The following is a 13,940-nucleotide window of genomic DNA, read 5'->3' on the forward strand; positions in this document are numbered from 1 at the left end:
AACAGAGTCAAGATACTCATTTAAGGACATCCTTACTCCAAATCCAATTAGATTTCATCACTTAATATTGTAGTTTAAGAATCTATATGTAAAAAAGGATAGAAATTATTTATTCCGGAGTGATAAATTTCTCTTGGTTAATTTTAAGTATACATTAAATTTTTCTTTGTTATATGAAGATGCTTCAATATATGGCATTTTTCTAAAACTTTCCTTGTTTTGTTGTATTCAAGTCTATTTCCTCTGAAATAAGCTATTTGTAATTTGATTTGTACTGAATATAACCTATGTACATTTTAAAGGTCTTTCTTAAGGTCAATAATCTTTCTTAAGAGAAACAGCATTCTATTCTTTTCCAAACTGGGTGTATTTCCACAGTATTGATTACATTGAAGGCTGATAGCGTCAATCTTCCCAATAGCATCGGAAGATGAAGTGAAAGACTCTGCATTAAGGCTACCACGGGACTAGCCCTAGCTCCCCTGCTTTCTGCTGGGTGATATTACAAACCTGAATTCTGAATTTGCATTTTCAGTTTTGTATAAGTCATCTAATTAGAATACCTCATGAGGGTGTTGTGAAAGCTAAAAATGCTAATCCAAGCAAAGCACTTAGCAAAGCGTCTGGCTCGTTCTAAGTGCTCATGGCAGTTCTTAGCAGTGGGGAGTCAAAGCTGATTCCTTCTGTCCATTTAAGGCCGCACTGGTTTGTATTATATGGACATTCACAATCATTTGGAGTTCCCTGTAGAGGGGGCGTACCTAGCAAACTAGGGCCAGAATGTTCTCAGAAACCTTCCAGTGCCCATTTCCATTCTTCCTTGTCCATTTTGCTATTGTCTTCCTGTCACAGCCACTCAGTACCTTTATGTTGTTCCCCATCAGAGGGGTCACAGGAGGATGGGGAGAGAAACTTCCTAAGCAGATATCACTTCTCCAAATCTCCTACCAAACTTAGATCTTCAGACCTACTTTCCTGCAAACCCTACTTCTGTTAGCTTTTATACGGATACATTATTTAGAACTGAAGTGTGCATATCAGATAAAATCTCTCTTATCTTTCCTATTGTGGCAGAGAACATTAGCATTTATCAAACCTATCCACCTTCCCCCTGGGAATGCAGTTGCAGAGAGTATGGCCATGCTCCCAAGTTCTCCCTAAAAAGGAACATGAGAAGAAATGATATACACTATTCATAGGCCTGACATACAACAGTCTCCCTCTGTGTCCTTCCTCTTCCTCCTCCTCCATTATCAATCTGGAAGATGCCACTAAAGATAACCTTAGAAGCCATATTATAGGAATCACCACCTCTGCCAGCTTGAGTCCCACTGGATGACAGGAGAGCTACCCACCAACAACATATCAGAGACCCTTATGTGGGTGAGAAGTAAAATTTATTGTGTTAAGCCACCGCTATTTTGGGGTTTATCTGTTATAGCAACTAGTGAGCATTTCCTTAACCTATACATATACTGTCATTTAATATGAGCTTTATTTTTTTTAAAGATTTATTAATTTACCTGAGAGACAGAACATGAGCAGGGGCAAAGGGAGAAAGAATCTCAAGCAGATACTGCGCTGAGCGTGGAGCCAGAAGCAGGGCTTGATCTCACAACCCTGAGATCACGAACTGAGCTGAAACCAAGAGTTGGATGCTTAAAAGCTGAGCCACTCAGGTGCCCCTGACATGAGCTTTAAATTAACAACCCAGAAGAGACACATAGAAAATATGAAATGAAACAGGGGGATTTTGAGGTAAGGAGTACTTTTAGATGATTCCATTTGTTTATGTTGTCTCATTGGCTCTTTAACTCCATACTTGGAAGACATAATCCAGAGGCATGAGACTCACTCCTCTGTGCCATAGCAATCCAGCTGACAGACACATCTATATTTTTACTATGACCCTGAATATAACATAGGATCTCTGGTAAAGGGGGAAAATCCAGTATGTTGTTGGTGGGTCTGGAAGAGATGCTGGCTGTCTAGAATGAGAGGATAAACTCCTGTCCCCTACAGCATGTCCTTTTCCCATTAGATTTAGGATGGAAGCCTACAATTGAAAGGAATAGTTTATTAAAATCTTCATTGCAGCAAAAATTGTATAAATAAAATAAGCCAAAGTGTGTCAAATATGATTGCACATGTGAGGTAAGAGGAAACTGACCTAATTAGTCAGGGACATCCCTTGGGTGTTCCTTCCAGGATCTCTGTTTATCTAAACAATCTGATTAAAAATGTATTAAAAATAAATGTGAGGAATAGTAATTTAGTGATAACCTGGAGAATAGTGGGTACAGAAAAGGTACTAACCTATTTACTTACTGTCCAATCAGTACATGTGAAGGCTCTCTCTGGTGCCCTGGCATCATTTATTTTTTTTCCTGTTCATGTCTAGAGACCGTTCCTCCACCCCCAAGTCTTCTCAGAAGTCTTTAGTCTATTAATGGCCTTCCTGTGTTCCTGAAATGTGATCTCTCTCACTGCTGACCACACTTCTGCATTTGGTGGCTAACAAGTAGGGAGCATCTTTCATATACTCTTATAGAGTAAGAATTTAGAATTGCTTATTTCTTAAAATTAAAAGCTAATAGATAAGTCAAGGTGAATGGCAATATGTGTATGCGAACTTAGATGTGAGGAATACAAAACTAACATATCTTATAAAAGAGTGAAGTGTCATGGAAAATTAGAAGGAAGAGAGAAAATAATTATTGGAGTTTTTGAAATGAAAATAGGCAAATGGAATCACACCAGAATGACCTTCTGGAAGAGTTTAATATTTGAGTTAGAAAAGCAGATTTTCCAGGTAGTAGGGAAGTACACAGAACTCAAATGCAGCCTGATACGTGCAGAGGTTAGATTAAGGGCAGCAATTATTATTACAGAAAGACAGAGGAAGGACACTGTTCAAAACTAGGGAGTGAGAAAGGAAGCGTTCGTGCCTACGTGGGTGACTCAGAACCTAAAAATAATTTGGAGTAATTTTAGAATGTTTAGCCAGAAGTAAAGGTGACCAAAGATGCCCATGTCTTCATTCCCCAAAGCTGTGACTACGTGACATTACATGGCACAGGGGAATTAAGGTTGAAGATGGAATGAAGACGGCTAATCAGCGGACCATAAAAAGGGAGATGATCCGTGTGAGCCGAACAGAATCACAGGGGTTACTAAAGTAGAAGAGGTCAGAGAGAGGCAGCGTGGGAACTCAGTCTGCCATTGCTGGCTTTGAAGATGGGGAAAGGGAGCCCTCCACCAAGGGATGCTGGCAGCCTCTGGAAGCTGGGAAAGGCAAGGAGATGGGTTTTCCTGCAGAGCTTGCAAAAAGGAAAGCAGCCTTGCCAACACCTTGATTTGAGCACCGTGAGGCCCATGATAGACTTCTGACTGCAGTACTGGAAAGTGATAGCCGTGTTGTTGTAAGCCACTGAGTTTGCATGAATGGGGTATTCTTCAGGTTTCGGGTAGCGTTCACTGTGTCAGTGTTCCATGACCACCAGATGCATCACTCCGGTCTCTGCCTCCACGAGCCCACTGGCTCCTTCCTGTTGTCTAATCTCCCTTTGTGTCATTCTTATACCATCATTTGTTATTGGATTTGGAGCCCAAATCGGAAAATCCAGGATGATCTCACATGCAAAGCTACCAGGAAAAAAAAATTAATCCTGTACTTTTTTGATTCTAAATTCTAAAAACACATGGCATATTACTGGGAGGCTAACATCAAAATCCAGATACCAGTGGATGAGTCAATATGAAACACATGTGCCAAATAAATAAATGAATAAATAAAAGACTTTAGTAGAGGACCAGTTCTTTGGATATCAACTCTGTTATGAATTTGAGCAGGATATCAGTTGATTTAAAAAAAAAAAAAAGGCAGTGGAATGAAAGGAGAAGAAAGAGATGCTCTATACAACACTTGGGGGACATTATTTCTCTTCCTAATCTAGAGGCAGTTTTTTTGTTGTTGTTGTTTATTTCAGAAACAAGATTTTTTTTTCTTGTAACTTTTTTGATTCTAAATTCTAAAAACACATGGCATATTACTGGGAGGCTAACATCAAAATCCAGATAACAGTGGATGAGTCAATATGAAACACATGTGCCAAATAAATAAATGAATAAATAAAAGACTTTTAGTAGAGGACCAGTTCTTTGGATATCAACTCTGTTATGAATTTGAGCAGGATATCAGTTGATTTAAAAAAAAAAAAAAGGCAGTGGAATGAAAGGAGAAGAAAGAGATGCTCTATACAACACTTGGGGGACATTATTTCTCTTCCTAATCTAGAGGCAGTTTTTTTGTTGTTGTTGTTTATTTCAGAAACAAGATTTTTTTTTCTTGTAATAGTTGAGAAAGATCACAGTTATAGTAATTTTTAAAGTTTGCATGATAGGGGCGCCTGGGTGGTTCAGTCGTTGAGCGTCTGCCTTCAGCTCAGGGCATGATCCCGGCGTTCTGGGATCAAGCCCCACATCAGGCTTCTCCGCTAAGAGCCTGCTTCTTCCTCTCCCACACCCCCTGCTTGTGTTTCCTCTTTCATTGGCTGTCTCTGTTAAATAAATAAATACAATCTTTANTCTTGTAATAGTTGAGAAAGATCACAGTTATAGTAATTTTTAAAGTTTGCATGATAGGGGCGCCTGGGTGGTGCAGTCGTTGAGCGTCGGCCTTCAGCTCAGGGCATGATCCCAGCGTTCTGGGATCGAGCCCCACATCAGGCTTCTCCGCTAAGAGCCTGCTTCTTCCTCTCCCACACCCCCTGCTTGTGTTCCCTCTTTCATTGGCTGTCTCTGTTAAATAAATAAATAAAATCTTTATNTAAATAAATAAATACAATCTTTATTTTTTTTTTAAGTTTGCATGATAAATACCAAGTCATGGATATTTGGAAACATTTGAACCGAGACTTTCAATTTGGTAATTTGGCAAAACCCATGATTTTTGCTAATTTAGAGAGAAAAATAAGTAAACAAAGGGTTTAAGTCATACAGAATGTAGAAAAACTAAAACTTGAACCCAGGTAAACTGACTCCAAGTTATTCTGTATTATACCACACTGCTTTTCATGAAATTCACAACCATTTAATACTGTTACTTCAAAAATTGGAATTTTTTTTACATCTACAAAATGAAAGTGCAATACTGTATAGCACTTGTCCTGAGCCCAACCATAGCAAATGTGGTAATTCCTCTCTATGTGAAGCAAGCACGTTGAGCGACCTTATATCTCTCCACCTCGCACCTCAGACCCCCTGTTCTATACCACTTCTATGTCTATAGCAGAACTTTCCCGGACTCTCCAGTCTCATGGAGAGCACTAGCATCAGGCATAACTGCGTCACTGACTCAGTCCATGACATGCTTGTACCCATGTCTACACAGTGAGTGGATGGACTGCTGTGTAGCCAGCACACTACATGAAGGGGGGACAGGTCCTGGTGGGAGGTTGATGGAGTCTCACATGTTGTTGCTACTGTGTCTTATGTCTTCACTTTTTGCCTGGGACTTCGAACCATCTGTATCTTCCTAACTGTTCTCTTCTTCTCTGGGTTTGACCCGTTTCCTTGCTCTCATTTACGGTATAAACAAGTTTCTAATGACAGTGATGCTCTGTCTTTACTAGATTAGGCAGGGATATTACAACATTTGAGAAATTAGCTTATGTGTATACTTTTTTTTTTCCATTATGGTATATCCACCTTAGTGATGTGACAACTCCGTTAAAGCCGACTGTAGGTTATCTAGGATCAAAACACAGAAGAAGTTCCAGTATGTATTTCTCTCAAGTTTTCACTCCCCTACGGCAGTGGACCTGATTTTGATGGCCACAGATAGCCCCACTCTCAGCCCATCTTCCTCTCTGAGGAGAATGACTGTTCTTCCCTGTCACTATCCAACTATCCTAACCTGTGGTTAAAATGCCATTATCTTCTCATTTTGGCATGGGTGCATTCTGTTCTTTCCACTTACCACCTTCTAAGGACCTCTTTCCTAGTCCATTTGTCCAAAACAGAAAATGCCCTCATGCTCTCTGGAACTTTACTCCCACCCCTGACCCACCCCCTTTCCTATGCAGCACTTACTTACAATAACTCCACCTCCAGGTAAGAAGTTCTGTAAACCTTTGAGTATCTATTCTTGCAAGCTGATATTACAAAGTAAAAAGCTAAACACATATATACATGCATAGCTTCAGTTCATCTCTGTAAAAATCTAAGTTGCTGGTAAAGAAAGGAATGAGATCAACTGGTAAGCTATGGGCTGATACAGCGACAGGAGAAAAAGTTATATTTAATAATGCGGTAGAGCCATTTGTCACAGCGTGGGGCTCAGGATACTGAGAAGATGGGTAGGAATGTTCCTCCCAGAGATTTGGTGGCAAGGATGGTCTGACAGCTGGGACTGATAGGCCAGGCTTCTAGCAATCATCTTTTTTATTACCACTCCTTCAAATGAATGGATAGAATTTTAATCAGTTCCCCCGAGATAAAACAGCCTCTCAGACCACTTATACATCAATATTTCCTAAGATCGCCTACTATCTTTCATCTGCTATAAGTCAGAAAAATTCTTGGACTCAGCTGAGATCATAGAGAAACTCATCTTTTGTCAACCAAAAGCAATCAAAAAAGCCTTTTTCTCCTTCTTCCCTTTCTAGCCCCTTTCTGTTCTCCAGGTAAAAATTGGTGGAAAGAGAAGAGGGAGGAATAATATCTTTGTAGAAGGCCTCTTACCGTTGCTCTAGGGTCATTCTTAGGAAAACAGCACAAAATTAACTTTTGTTGACAGAAAATTTAACAAGAGATTTAAAAAAATTAAAATTTAGAATGAATGTGGACCCAAAAAGGACATTTTTTGAGTTCCAGAATTACATTAAAAAATAACGACACAGTATGAAGCATAGGTTATGTACCATTACAGACGTGACCAGGTGAAGCGTGGTGAAGAAGGGCCCTTCTCTGCAGACGCCATCTTGGGTGTGCTCCCCCTTTCTTTGCTTCCAGGTGCTCACAAGCCGCAGGAGGAAAAGCTGTGCGACGTGGCTTCTGCAGGATCGATGACTTGAGGCTTTCGCTGACTGTTGGGTAGAATGGACATGAGAACACTAACAAAGAGGCTCCGATCTCTGCTCCTTGAAACAAAGGTGGGACTCGTAGCTTTTAGGGAGAGATGTACAACTTCTGTTTAACAGAAGGTACAGAAGAACAGAGGAATAACCTAACGTGATGACGTCAAACAGCTGCCATACCAAACCCTTACTCAGGAGAGCGTCTCTCCTCAGCAGATGACAATAATTATTTTATATAATACTGCCATCAGCTTCTTTCAAGAGGCAGCTTGCAGTTAAAAACTTGGAAATTTCTGCCAAATTTCCATGGACTTTCCCTATGGATCCTATTTCTAATTAAGAAATTATTCTCTCTGCAGGGGGGCAAATTTTGCTAGATAGAAAATATTTTCAATTCTAATTTTTTTTGTATTAAAATGTATAAATATTTCAGCGAAAATATTTTCACAGGCACTGTATTTTTTGCCTCACTTCAGAGTACCTCTCTCCTATAAATATTTTTGTAAGACCAAAATAACAGGTTTCTATTTATGGTACTTTTGAATGTTTTGTGAACTTTAGATGCTACAAAATTACAGGGCTTCTCATTTCATTCCAGTGAAGAACTGAATGTAAATGTATCCAATTATAAAAAGAAACACCATGAAAATATTCTTCCCACATGTTGAAATATTCTTAAGCATACATATAATTTCAGAATTATATCTTTTACACTAAGCTTTCATCCATTAATTTGTTCAGTTCCACCCTTGCTCTTGCTGGGATTACTTTCAACATCTTCCTGTTTGCAACCCTTGTTTCCAGGACTCTAAGGCATTTATGGACATTTTTAATCTTTTTTTGACAAGAGCATTCATAATGTCCCAAATTGCACCTTTGACAAAGGGAACCCTAAGTTATGTTATGAGAAATGTACCTTAAAAATATAGAATCATTCCAAATTATGAGGGAACAGAGTAAAAAATTCTGGAAAATCTTCCCAGAGATCAGAATAAAGAAAATCATTTCATCTCCACCTATTTTCCATATACATTTAAGAAGGGTGCAGAACAGACTTAGCGAGTTATTCATTAAAACTCCAATCATCTTCCACATACCACCCTGGATGTTTTATTCCCAACCCTTACATTAAATGATAAAGTTCCTCACAGCTCTGGTTATCAAGAAATTTAGCCTCCTATTCTGAGATTTGGACAAAAGTACAAAAAAGATATGTGGACATGGATTTTTCATGGAAGAAAATGTGTAGCTAGATCCATCACTGACACAGGAGAGGGAAACTTTTGCTCTGAACTTAAGCACGTTGACTACTGAAGGGAATGTTAGCTTGGATTCATGATAGTATGGCAAAAAATTAAATTGATAAAAGAGGGTATAAGTCAGTATAAACAATGAAAAAGGAAAAAAAATTGGATTTGAACCTGATCCCTGAGTACTCCCTATGAGTTTGATGGAAAAAAAATTGTTAAGTATGACCAGCATCCCTCTTACAACGCATCATCCTGCAGTGATGACAACCAGAGATGTCTTTTGGCCAAAGGATCCCTTGGGAACAACAGGTGTATCAAAGGCTCAGTGATGTTTGTGTCTGTGCTAAGGGGGATCAGTCTCAGCCAAGCCTCCCCCCCTCACTCCTGACAGCCTGGGGCTGAACAGGTTTTATCTGAGTCCCTCTAAGGATAATATAAACAATACTTTCCCATTACTTGGGAACAATATCAAACTTCACAGATTCACTGAAATCTTTTTAAGGCATCCGTCACCTCTCCACACTCTCCTGATATCTAAGTCGATTAGTGACAATTGTTGGCTGTTGCCCCAGATGCAAAAAATAATGGTGGGGTCCAATATTTTATTTGTAGGCAGTCTCGACAATTTATAAATCTCTTTGTTTAGGACATTGGTTTATACGTGGAAAAGACTCGATACATACTTAACAATTAAATAGAAAACATGAGTGTGAATTAGTTCTGGAATTCAATTTTTAACGTAGTATCAATTTATCTGAGTATGTAATTGTGGATAAGAACTGGATATCTTGGCTGACAATTTCTTAAATTTGGGAATTCTGTTTCCCTAAATTCTATTTCATTCTTGAAAACTTAATTTTTCCTCCCTTTATTTATGCTAATATTTTACCTGGAAGTAAGATTCAGAGTAACAGTCTACATTCTGAAAATTTTACGAGGTTTGAGAATACTATTTTCTCCTTTAAAGTGGTCACTGACAGAATTGAAGCTTGCCTGACTGGTTTGAATGGTATGGAATCACTTTCCTTCCTCTATAAGTTGTTTCCTTAACTCTTACAATTGAAAAATCTTGTCATTATTTATTTTTTAAAGATTTTTTATGAGTCATCAGCTCCTTTTCAATATATATATATTTCTATTTTATTTGTATGGTTTTCTTATTTCCCTAGTATCCTTGACAGATTTATAAGGTTTTATGTATAAATTATACAGTCTAGTTTTTTCGGTTTTTTTTTTTTTTTTAGTTTCGGGGTTAAGGATATATATATATATATATAGCCAGTTCCTTTGGAAAGAATACTTTCATCATCTCTAAATAATCAAACCTCACTTTTAAATGTCCTCTAATTTGTTTCTAAAATTGACTCCTTTCCTTTAGAAGTCAATCCAGAACTTTCTCAAATTTCTTGTCAGAATGAATGGTTTCTCCCTTTCTAGGCTCTTCTGCTCAGTTTTTAAATATCATCATTCAAGTCTTCTTTCAATTGCCTGTTTCTGCCTATTTTCCTACATTGCCTTACAGAGATTAAGTTACATGTTACAGGTACCTCACTGGGGCAGATCATCACTATTTATGTACTGGAAAATATAATTTATCTCCCCATTTACTCTCCCATTATTTGGGGGAGCAATTTGCCTCCTCCTCTATTATACAAAGGTGAAAAGTCTTATTTCAAATGAAAATATTAACTACAAGAGAAAGAAAGGAAATAGATAAGCTGGTAAGTCTATAAGCAAATCTACTTTCCTGGGTTGTATAGTAAGTGTAGAAGCAAATTTCTTATCAAAATAATTAATGGTGATGGAAACTTTTTTTTTTTTAGAGATTTTATTTATTTGAGAGAGAGTGTGAGGAGGAGGAGGGGCAGAGGGACAAGCAGACTCCCCGCTGAGCAAAGAGCCCCAAAGCAGGCTGATCCCAGGACCCCCAGTTCATGACCTGAGCTGAAGTCAGATGCTTAACTGACAGAGCCACCCAGGTGCCCCAGAAAATTTTTAATATAGAATACACTGAGTTGTTCAAGAGGTTTGGGGCTTGGGGAGCTAGAAAAGAAGGGCATACCTTCCATGCTTTTGGTAGTTTGTAGTTTACTCATGAGAAAACCTACAACATAAATAATTGCACAAGAAAATAAGAAGTAATGCAAGGCCACATATTGGATTGGGGCAAATAAGTGGATTAAACCATCACAGTTCTAAGTCCAGAGAGAAGAAGAGAGTTTTATTACAAAGATCAAAGCTCGGATACTTTTGTATTCTTTTTTAAGACTCTCTGATAAATAATAGTGCAAACTTTTCCGTAAATTAAAAAATATTTTTTGTCTCTAAATTTTGAAGTCAATAGCTCTTATTATAGGCAACCAGACACCTGTGGTATTTAAAAAGGAAGCATGGAATGTCTGCAAGAAAAAGTTTGAAATGTTTGCAATTTAATTAAAGACAGAATAATCACAAAATATATGCATAATATGGCAGTCTTTAATAAGCATTCATCACCATTTAGAGCTGTGGAACAGAATACCTAACTGCTCAGATGCCAGATAATCAAGAATGAGTAAATGCTCACTGCTGGGATGCCAGTTACACGGGGCCAGACAGTCCTAACACAAGGAAGAAAATTGAAAGTGAAATTTAAGCTAGTAGCTAAAATCATAGATTATATTAAATAAATGATAAAATAGCAAGGTTTAAGATAAAGGTTGTCAGTAAGTGTAAACCACTTTAGCTTTATTTTTTTTTACAATTTTCTGCAATTTTCCACTTTTTCTGCTAAAGCCGTCAAAAAAGATGACCACAATTTTGTATAAGATGTTCTGCAATTTTCTCATGGCATTGATTAAAACTCAATGGCAAATATTTAGAGCTGCCCCCACATCCACTTGAAAATGGATCACAATCACAACAAAATAACTGAAATCTTTCTCAAGAAGCAGTGTGCTGCCATTAGGCATTACAGGTGAAGAGAGAATGTGCTGATGGAGCACCTTTATTCTCATATTCTTGCGGATCTCCTCTCCCCCCACCATTTTAGATTTTGACGACACAAATTGGGTGTGCGCAGAGCATATGCTAAAGGGAGTGCACTTGAGAAGGTCCTTGCTAAAGTGAGTGACTGTGCAGACCACGCATCCTCTGAACAGCGCCGACACCATAATTTGACTGGTCAAGGTCCAGGGAAGGAGATATTCCCGGGCTCACGGTTTCAGGCTATTTGTTTATAAATTATCTGGGAATGTATCATAGACAAGAGAGTTTTGGTTTGCTTATAAATTTCCTTCAAGGGTCTTTAATCCACTTATATGAGAAATGATTTTTTAAAGTAAAATAAGTCACTCCGTTTACTATCTTGAAAACTCTTAAGATGAATTCTATGAAATTTCATTCCAAATTGTCCTATAGTCAGAGGGACTAACTAGTTAAGCCTTCATCACTATTGACCATTGTGCTGCCTACAAGATGCACAGTGTCTACCGGGGAATGAATGGCCCTTTAAAATGTCTCCAAACCTAATGCTTCCCTTGCCCAAAAAATGCCACTTCCTATCTGGCATGAGGTTATACTGGCTACTTGCAATTCTACTAATACTGTGAGCATTTCATAGCTCTGTACACCTGTTTATTTTTTCCTCTGCCTAAAATGTCCTCTTCCTTTCCCTGAGAGACTCTTAAAAGCTTAAGAATCAACCCTCCCATTCTACCCTTTGCGTGCCCCTCCAGCCCCCTCCCCTCAGGAACTGTCCGTTTCTTTCTCTGGGTTTTCCTGCAGTACCTTGTACATATTACCCTGTTGCCTTATCACAGAAACTCTATTTTCATCTCATCTTCTCAAGGACAGGGACTGTGCTTGTATCACTGGAACCAACCATTGTGACTGACGTAGAGTAGAAACTTATCAAATAATTAGAGGAAAAAATAATCCAAAAGAAAGGGTCATGGAAGTTTGGGGAAGACAGAACAGCAGATAGAGAAATGAGGACAGAAAGGAAGAAAGAAGAAAGAGAGTGAGAGAGGGAGGTGAGTGAAGAGGGGATGGGGGAATTGCGTAATTAGAAAATAAGTCTTGGGGCACCTGGGTGGCTCCTTCGGTTGGGCATCTGATCTCAGCTCAGGTCTTGATCTCAGGGTCANCTCAATTTTTCTGTGAACCTAAAACTGCCCTAAAAAAAAAGGGAGCCTTTTTAAAAAAAAAAAAAAAAAAAAAGTCTCCAACCATCTGAGTAAGCTAAGCATGTCACTAATAAAATATAAAAATTGAAAATGTGTTAATTTATGAAGTATGGTAATCAGAAAGTAGTAGTTATCTATAAGGAAGATTGGATAGGTGAAACTTAGTCAATAAATATGAAATGGATTCTATGAAATTTCATTCCAAATTGTCCTATAGTCAAAGGGACTAAGTAGTTAAGCCTTTGTCAACATTGACCTACTTTTATTGGAATCACAAATGGAAATCAGACAGCTGTCAGAACCTTGAGGTGAAGGAAAAACATCAGTTTATCTGACCCTAAAATAAACATTTTTTAAAAAACATCTGAACAACTTTTATCTATGACCATCATGAAGGGACTAGTGACATTTTTCTAAGCTTGGTATTTTTTAGGATTTACTGGCAGATTAGAGTAATGATGAAGGAAATAATACGGTATGAAAAGAGAGGAAGAAAAAGAAAAAGGCAAAGATACTTTACCCAAATATATGCACATCTATAAATTAAGTCTATCCGAAGTGCTTGTCTATGTCACTCACAGCCCCGCTAACCTGAAGAAAACAAACAAGCAAATAATAATTTTAACATGGAAACACTTCATATATTTCACAAAACCTTTACCATTTTAATAGAAAAGACTATAAAAACACAAGATCCAAGGCAGATTGTCATGTGCCTATAAAAAAGCTCCAACATCAGTATCCATCCCAATGAGGGGAGGGGGGAGAGGGTTAGGCTGAATAATTTATACCATCAAATAATCTAAGTGCTTCCTTTTGTCAATCCCAACTGCCTCTTCACCAATCTCATTCATGGCCTACTCATAAATAACAAAAAAAATTGATGGACTGGAATTCTCTCATTTTATTTCTCTATTGTCTCCATCCTGCTGCTAGTACATAGTGAAGGAGTCCTGAAGAGCACGGTGCTGTAGGTGAGGGAGTCTTCTCAAACCACAGAACTAGGTAACAAGACCCTGAATAAATGGGTTTTCTGACCCCCACCCCACTGAGGTCTTGAAACCCCCTGGAGTTGAATTTAAAAGTTTTATTGCATATTCCTTGTTGGCAGTGGCATGGTCAAAGGAGGAGGAAATTCCATCTGGCTACAGCATTAGCGGAAAGAACGTGGTGAGCTGCTCAAGGGGAAAAACAGCTTCATGTTGGTGAGTGCCTGGCAAATTCAGTACTCAAAATTCATGATAAATGGATCAGTTAATGACCGGGAGGCAGTGAGCAGGAATAAGAATTGCGTTCGCTCTTTGCACAACCTCTAACTGGTTATGTGAATGTGAATGTGCCATGTCACTGAATTAAGTATCCAGTTTTCTCATCTAAGAAATAGTAACAGAAATATGAATGAATAAGTTGTGCTGAGCTTCACATGACATAATGAATGTGAAAGC

General features: G+C 38.3%; 1 long non-coding RNA gene across 11 annotated transcripts in view; it reads left to right on the top strand.

Moving 5' to 3' along the window:
* The window catches only part of LOC105241731, a 246,563-nt gene that overhangs the window by 12,665 nt on the left and 219,958 nt on the right, over positions 1-13,940 (top strand). For 10 of the 11 annotated variants that reach the window (XR_004621896.1, XR_004621897.1, XR_004621898.1 and 7 more), the window contains exon 2: positions 13,607-13,700. This is a non-coding gene — a long non-coding RNA (uncharacterized LOC105241731). Of the gene's footprint in view, positions 1-7,014; positions 7,155-13,606; positions 13,701-13,940 lie in introns of all 11 variants that reach the window. The other variant, XR_004621902.1, reaches the window with a different exon arrangement.

This window comes from Ailuropoda melanoleuca, chromosome 18 (assembly GCF_002007445.2).
Source record: "Ailuropoda melanoleuca isolate Jingjing chromosome 18, ASM200744v2, whole genome shotgun sequence".
NCBI classification, from domain to species: Eukaryota; Metazoa; Chordata; class Mammalia; order Carnivora; family Ursidae; genus Ailuropoda; species Ailuropoda melanoleuca.